Source organism: Phyllostomus hastatus, unplaced genomic scaffold (genome assembly GCF_019186645.2).
Source record: "Phyllostomus hastatus isolate PE091 unplaced genomic scaffold, TTU_PhHast_1.1 phas_contig_90, whole genome shotgun sequence".
NCBI classification, from domain to species: Eukaryota; Metazoa; Chordata; class Mammalia; order Chiroptera; family Phyllostomidae; genus Phyllostomus; species Phyllostomus hastatus.
The window spans coordinates 8,458,567-8,465,710 of NW_025333984.1; the positions used below are offsets into that span (position 1 = coordinate 8,458,567).

At 42.2% G+C, this 7,144-nt stretch overlaps 1 pseudogene; it reads right to left on the reverse strand.

Moving 5' to 3' along the window:
• Positions 1-4,584: 4,584 nt before the first annotated feature.
• LOC123827755 lies at positions 4,585-6,450 on the reverse strand (annotated as a pseudogene).
• Between the last annotated feature and the right edge of the window lie 694 nt (positions 6,451-7,144).

Here is a 7,144-nt window from a genome sequence, read left to right on the forward strand (position 1 = left end):
AAGTTTGTTGGTGCCATAATTTAACTTATTTCACTGGGGTAGACAATGACCAACACCACAGGCGTAATTTCAAGTTTGATGAGCTTTTAATTATTTTTATTCCACTTCTAAAATCCTATGAGGAATTCAAAATAGCATAGCATTAAATGACATTTATTGTTCCATAAATCTTGGGAGTCAAAAAGGAATGCTAAGAAATCACAAGAAAAACTAAAATAATTCATTGAAGCTCAGTTCTTTCCCAAGTGACTGATATAGGAAATATGTGGTCATAGAAAAGCAAAGGAAAAATGACAGAAAGGAAGGCTCTCCTGCTTTATAGTCTAATAAGAGGTATAGATATTTTTACACTGAAGATGAAAATATTTAGACACATTGCTTCTTTGTAACAGACAACCCCCTTTATGAATAAAATAAAATGTCAAAGCTTTTACCCATTGAAGTAGTTTATCTTCTGGGAGAGATTTTAAATTCAAAATGACGCATTCCTATTTCTGCCTGAACAAAGATAAGGATCAGATAATGCATTCAAAACCAAGACCTGGGTAAATGGACAGAGATGCTCTAATTAAAATGGAATTGAAGTTTAAAAACAAACTGGGTGTGCTACATAACAAGCTTCAAAAATTCTTGCTGATGAATTTTGGGAAAGGCCCTGGGTGAAGGCAAGACATAGGATAAATTATGAAAACAGTGGGTTTCCTTTGAAAAGTATAGTGGCAAACAAACACTTGGTTTTGTGAAAAAGGCAATATTTTCATAGAAAAAAATTATTATGTGCTGTATAAGAAGCCTATAAATAATCACCAGAATGCTTAATCATTATTGTATTAAAGCTCAATATTTGAGAAGTGTAAGGAATTTTCATGGTACAATTTAGTGTTTGATTTATGATATCTAGTGGTCCAAGAATAATTTCAAACTGTTGATAAAGATGACCCCTTAAAATCAAATCAGAAACCAGACTTTTTCTACTGCTTAAGTCACCTATTTGTGATATTTGGGGTAAGGCATTAAAAATATTTCATAAGGTGGGCTATGAACCAAAGCATCGCAGGTTCGATTCCCAGTCAGGGCACATGCCTGGGTTGCAGGCCACGGCCCCCAGCAACCACACACTGGTGTTTCTCTCTCTCTCTCTTTCTCCCTCCCTTCCCTCTCTAAAAATGAATAAATAAAATCTTTTAAAAAATATTTAATAAGGGGCCCTGACAAGTGTGGCTCAGTTGGTTGTGCATCACCCCACAAAACAAAGTTTGCTGGTTCAATATCTATCTGGTCAGGACACATGCCTGGGCTGCAGGTTTGGTCCCCAGTTGCAGTGTGCATAAGAGGCAACCTATGGATGTTTCTTTCTCAGATCAATGTTTCTCTCCCTCTCTTTCTCCCTCCCTCCCCCTCTCTATGAATAAATAAATAAAACCTTTTAAAAAATGGTTAAGAAGGGGTGGTGCTGGGTGAGTTAAGAAGGGCAGTTGAAGAGAGAAGGGTGGAGAAAAAAGAGAAAAAATCACATAAGTTTATAAGACAATGGGAAAACAAAGGCAATGAGGCTTCAAAAATGAAAACCAGAGACAGGTACTTCCTGTCAATATGGAGGCATAGGTAAATACACTTCACCTCCTCATGCAAACACAGAAAGAATTACAACTAGACCTCAAACATAAAGAACACCCAGAAACATCAGAAAATTGAACTGTATAGAAATCCAACAACCAAGGATTTAAAGAAGCCACATTCATCTACATGGGTAGGAGGGGTGGAGATACTGAAATATGGAGACAGGCAAAGAGGCACCGAGACAGGGTGTGGCGTGGAGACGCAGTGGCAGCGGAATGAGTGGTCCCACATTCACATATTATGGGTAAAAATCAGGAGGGATACCTTGGGAGTGAGTGATCCTAGCCGTAGGCCAGACTGCACAGTACAGGGTTTCAGCACTGGGAAAATAAATCCCCCAAACTTCTGGCTATAAAAACCAGTGGGGGTTGGGGTGTCAGAAGAAACTGACAGATTTTCAAGAGACTTCTCTTAAACAGTCCACATTGACTTAGAATGTACGTAGACCCACCCACTCTGGGAATCAGCAACAGGGCAACATCTGGAAGGGCACCAGTCCCTTATGGGGAGTAAGTGAATTGACTGGAAACAGGGTGAGTTCTGGGCAAACCTCCAGAAGGCAGACAACAGCACTGTCCCCTCTCCAAGCTCTCCCTCAACACAGAGCCACAAATCAGTGAAGCGGGTTGCCCCACCCTGGTGATTACCTAAGGCTCCACCCCACACAATTTACAGGTGCCTTTCCTACATAGGCCACACTACTAAGACAGGGAGTCAACAGCTCTACCTAATACATAGAAACAAACACAGGGAGGCTGCCAAATTGAGGAAACAAAGAAATATGGCCCAAATGAAAGAACAGAACAAAACCCCAGGAAAAGAAGCAAATGAAACAGAGATAACCAACCTATCAGATACAGAGTTCAAAACACTAGTGATTAGGGTGCTCGAAGAACTCACTGAGTACAGCAACAACAAAGACCCAGGAAGAAATGGAGGTTACATTAAATGAAATTTAAAAAAATCAACAGGGAACCAACAGGAGAGGGGATAAAGCCAGGACTCAAATCCCCGATTTAGAACATAAGGAAGAAATAAGCATTCAACCAGAACAGCAAGGAGAAAAAAAATTATAAAAACGAGGATAGTATAAGGATCCTCTGGGACATCTCCAAATGTACCAATAACCAAATCATAGAGGTGCCAGAAGGAGAAGAGGAAGAGCAAGAAATTGAAAACTTACCTGAAAAAATAACTTCCCTAATTTGGTGAAGGAAGTAGACATACAAGTCCAAGAAACACAGAGTGCCCCAAACAAGTTAGACCCAAAAAGGACCACACCGAGACACATCATAATTAAAATGCCAAAGTTAAAGACAGAATCGTAAAAGCTGCGAGAGAAAGGCAGAGTTACCTACAAAAGAGTTCCCATCAAACTGTCAGCTAATTTCTCAAAAGAAACTTTGCAGGCAAGAAGGGACTGGCAAGAAGTACTCAAAGTCATAAAAAGCAAGAACCTACAATGTAGATCAGGTTATCCAGGAAAGCTATCATTTAGAATGGAAGGGCATATGAAGTGCTTCCCAGACAAGGTAAAGCTAAAGGAGTTCATTATCACCAAGCCCTTATTATATGAAATGTTAAAGGGACCTATTTAAGAAAAAGATCAAAACTATGAACATTAAAATGGCAACAAATCCACAACTATCAACAACTGAAGCTAAAAAAAAAAAAAAAACTAAGCAAACGACTAGAACAGGAACAGAATTATAGATAGGAGATCATTTGAAGGGTTACCAGCTGGGAGGGGGAAGGGGGGGAATGTGGGGATAGGTACAGGGATTAAGAAGTACAAATTGGTAGGTACAGAACAGACAGGGGGAGGTTAAGAACAGTATAGGAAATGGAGAAGCCAAAAAACTCACATGCATGACCCCATGGACATGAACTAAGGAGGGGATTGCTGGAGGGAAGGGGGATACCCTGTTGAAGGGGGCAAAGGGCGAAAAATTGGGACGACACTAATAGCATAATCAATAGAAGATATTTAAAAGAACAGAAAGAAAACACTAAAAATGGAAGCAGGAGCAAAAAGGTTTTCAATACATCTGTGACACAGCAAAAACACAAAGTGTTTGTACCTATTAGGAATTACACTGATCCTCTTACCAAGGTCCTCTTTTTAATGCAGCTTGCTTCCTGCTGGGCTCTTCCCCAATCTGGCATGATTATGTGAGATGCACACTCGTAGACATGATTTTTTCTGAGAAGGTGCCAAGCCTCTTGCCTGACCACAATCACTGTGTCAGCACATTGCATCTCTCTGCAGACAGATTCCATGCTGGCTCCACAACAGCTCTGTCACCCAGCCCCAGGTCGGCAGAAGGTTCAGGTAATAAAGTCCAAACTGGCACAGAAAGGTAAATGCCCACCGTAAGTTTTTTACATTCAGTTCCAAACTGCATTCAGTATAAAAGGACAGCAAAGGCTGCTCCTAGGAACTCTTTCTACTGGCCTCTACCAGAGAAGCAGGTGGCCCCCTGCCTGCACCACCACCCCCAGAACAACTGTGCTGTTCCAATGTGCTCACTGTCGCAAGGATGCTTGGCCATGCCAGTGACGGTAAGGGGAGTCACCTCTCATACAGCTCATCAGAAAGTTCATCTTAGCCCTGGCTGGTATAGCTCAGTGGATTGAGCATGGGCCTGTGAACCAAAGCGTCACTGGTTCAATTCCCAGTCAGGGAACATGCCTGAGTTGTGGGCCAGGTCCCCAGTAGTGGGGCATGAGAGGCAACCACACATTGATGTTTCATTCCCTCTCTTTCTCCCTCCCTTCCCATCTCTCTAAAAATAAATAAATAAAATCTTTAAAAAAAAAAGAAAGTTCATCTTGTGTTTTCAACATGAAACACTTCATATAATGAAATCCAATCCCAAGACTTCTTAGATTCAGTCTTGACACACTTTTAAGTGTGACTGTATTTGGAACTGAATATACTTATAATTTAGACTATGTAAGACATCACATCAAACTTATGTGGATATCACCACTATTTTCACCTTTTACTGTGGAGAATAAAAAACAAATCTCATCTTGAAAGTTCTGAACCATTTGATCACTAACAAGAATATTAATACCAGCGGGGTCCTTTCTGTAAATGTGGTTAATTTGGTGGAAAGGAATATTAAACACCTATGCAAGTTTTCAAGCAACTTCTGAGGCTACCATTTCTTTCAAGTAGATCTCATGATAAACATAGGTGTCCCACCACCATTCTCAGCCCAACTACATGCAGCTTCTACTGGCAGACACAGATGATTACGTGGGGCATAACCAACCTTGACTTCAGTGAATTATAGACCTGACATCCATTGGCCGCACTACAAATTTGTACTAAATCTTCCTTTGTCAGTCTTAATAAGTTGGCACCTGAAAAATTGGAAAAAATCCTGTCTAGGAAGAGAATCTGTTTTTTAGCAGCCGCTGTGGTTTGCTGGGTCATGGCTAAAGTTGTTCACTAAAGATCTGAAATTCCATTTCCCTGATGGTTTGAGGAAGATTTGCTGTCCAGGACACTGCAGGCACTCTGCTGTGGAGAGGTGAAAGTGGTCGCTCTGGAGGGGCTGGCATTCACATGGGCTGTGGGGATAGCAGGCCACGGAGAACATTCTGTGAGGACTGCGGTACTACGGGATGGCTGATACTTTTCTTTTTCATGACCAGTTCTCTTCTCCATCTTCTCTTGCTCATTTTTTTTCCTGGTCTGTACCTTTAGGCTTAAAATTTTTGATTTGGTAGGTAGCTGAATGTAAATGATCTGTGTATTCTCCCTTTCATTCTGCAAAAAGGTGTCTATGTGGATCCTGAAAGACACTCCCTTTTCACCCCCATGCTTCCATGGAGTAAGTTCTGTGCTGATGCATTGTAGCTGAGTCAAAACAGATGTGCGTTCTCACAGAAATTCAACCGCATTTAACTGACTTGGATCTGTCCTTCTGTCAATTATTCCCACAGACACTGGAATACCTAAATGAAAAAGTATGTGTCCCGGGCAATTATCCTCCAACCTTGAAGTTGCAGATACTCTGTATACTGTAGCCATCTATCATTAAATACAACTCTTATGATGCTCTTTACCAATTTTCTAGCCATCTCAGGCATATCTCCCATTTTCCGATTATCCAGCATTTGAATTTCATAAGGCTAACCTTGATTCAGGTAAGTGAGCATTTTATCATGCAGTTTCACTGCTGGAGACATTACGGCACATGTTACATAATGAAAGAGCGGGTTTTTAGATTCATCATCCAATGGAGGCTGGAATCTTTCCACTTGAAAATGGGCAATGCCACCCTGACCGGTGTGGCTCAGTTGGTTAGGTGTCCTCCTGCAAAGCAAAAGGTCACAGGTTTGACTCTGGTCTGAGCACATGCCTGAGTTCCAGACCAGGTCCCCAGTTGGGGGTGTGCTTGGGGGTGTACGGGAGTCAACCTAGATGTTTCTCTCTCACATGATGTTTCTCTCCTTCTCTCTATGCCCCCTTCCCTTCTCTCTAAAAATGAATGTGTAAATCTTTGTTAAAAAAAGCTAAAAAGAAGTTTGAATCCCAATCAGAGCACATGCCTAGATTGCAGGCCACGGCCCCCAGCAACCGCACATTGTTGTTTCTCTCTCTCTTTCTCTCTCCCTTCCCTTTCTAAAAATAAATAAATAAAATATTTTTTAAAAAGCTAAAAAAGAAAAGAAAAGAAAAGAAACAAGTGTCAAGATATCATTCATGTTGTAGGCAACAGCACCCAGATCCTGCCCAATGCCCTATAGGCTGGAGTCAAAGTTCTGCACCAGGCTGGACTCGATCACATCACCCACCTTGAACACTCAGGCCATCTTCCAGCCTCATCAACTGGCACACAGTGCTACTGCAAGCAGGGTGAAGTGACCAGTCTCCACCGAAGCATCCTGGGGAAGGTAGCAGGTGAAACCTCCAGCCGAGACCAGAGAGGCACCCCAGATGAGAACACCAGGGCCCATGGACAGGGAAAGGCAGGAAGCTCCAGCAAGAGCAGCAGGGCCACCAGTGCACCTCTCTCCCAGGCAACAACCCAGCAGCTCATGCAGCCACAGCTGCTGCTGGACCAGTCTCAGCCCCTGGCTACACCCTCTCCTGGACTGTGCAGGGGCAGTTGTTCGGCCTATTCCAACAACCACGCAGGGGCTGAACCCACCTATTACCAGATCCCAGGCCTGAACCCTGAGGCTTGGCCTGCTTGCCCAAGCTCTATTCATCCTGGCTAATCCCAAATTACTCTGCAGGTGCAGACGATGGCTTCAGTACCAATATATAAAGAATTCAAACAACTCCACACCAAAAAACTAATGCCATTAAAAATTGGGCAGAGGACCTGAACAGACACTTCTCCAAGGAGGACATACAGATGGCCAATACACACATGAAAGAATGCACAACATCACTAATCATCATGGAAATACAAATTCAAATCACAATGTGATACCACTTCACCCCTCTCAGAATGGCTATCATCAATAAATCAATAAACAAGTGTCGGTGAGGATGTGGAGA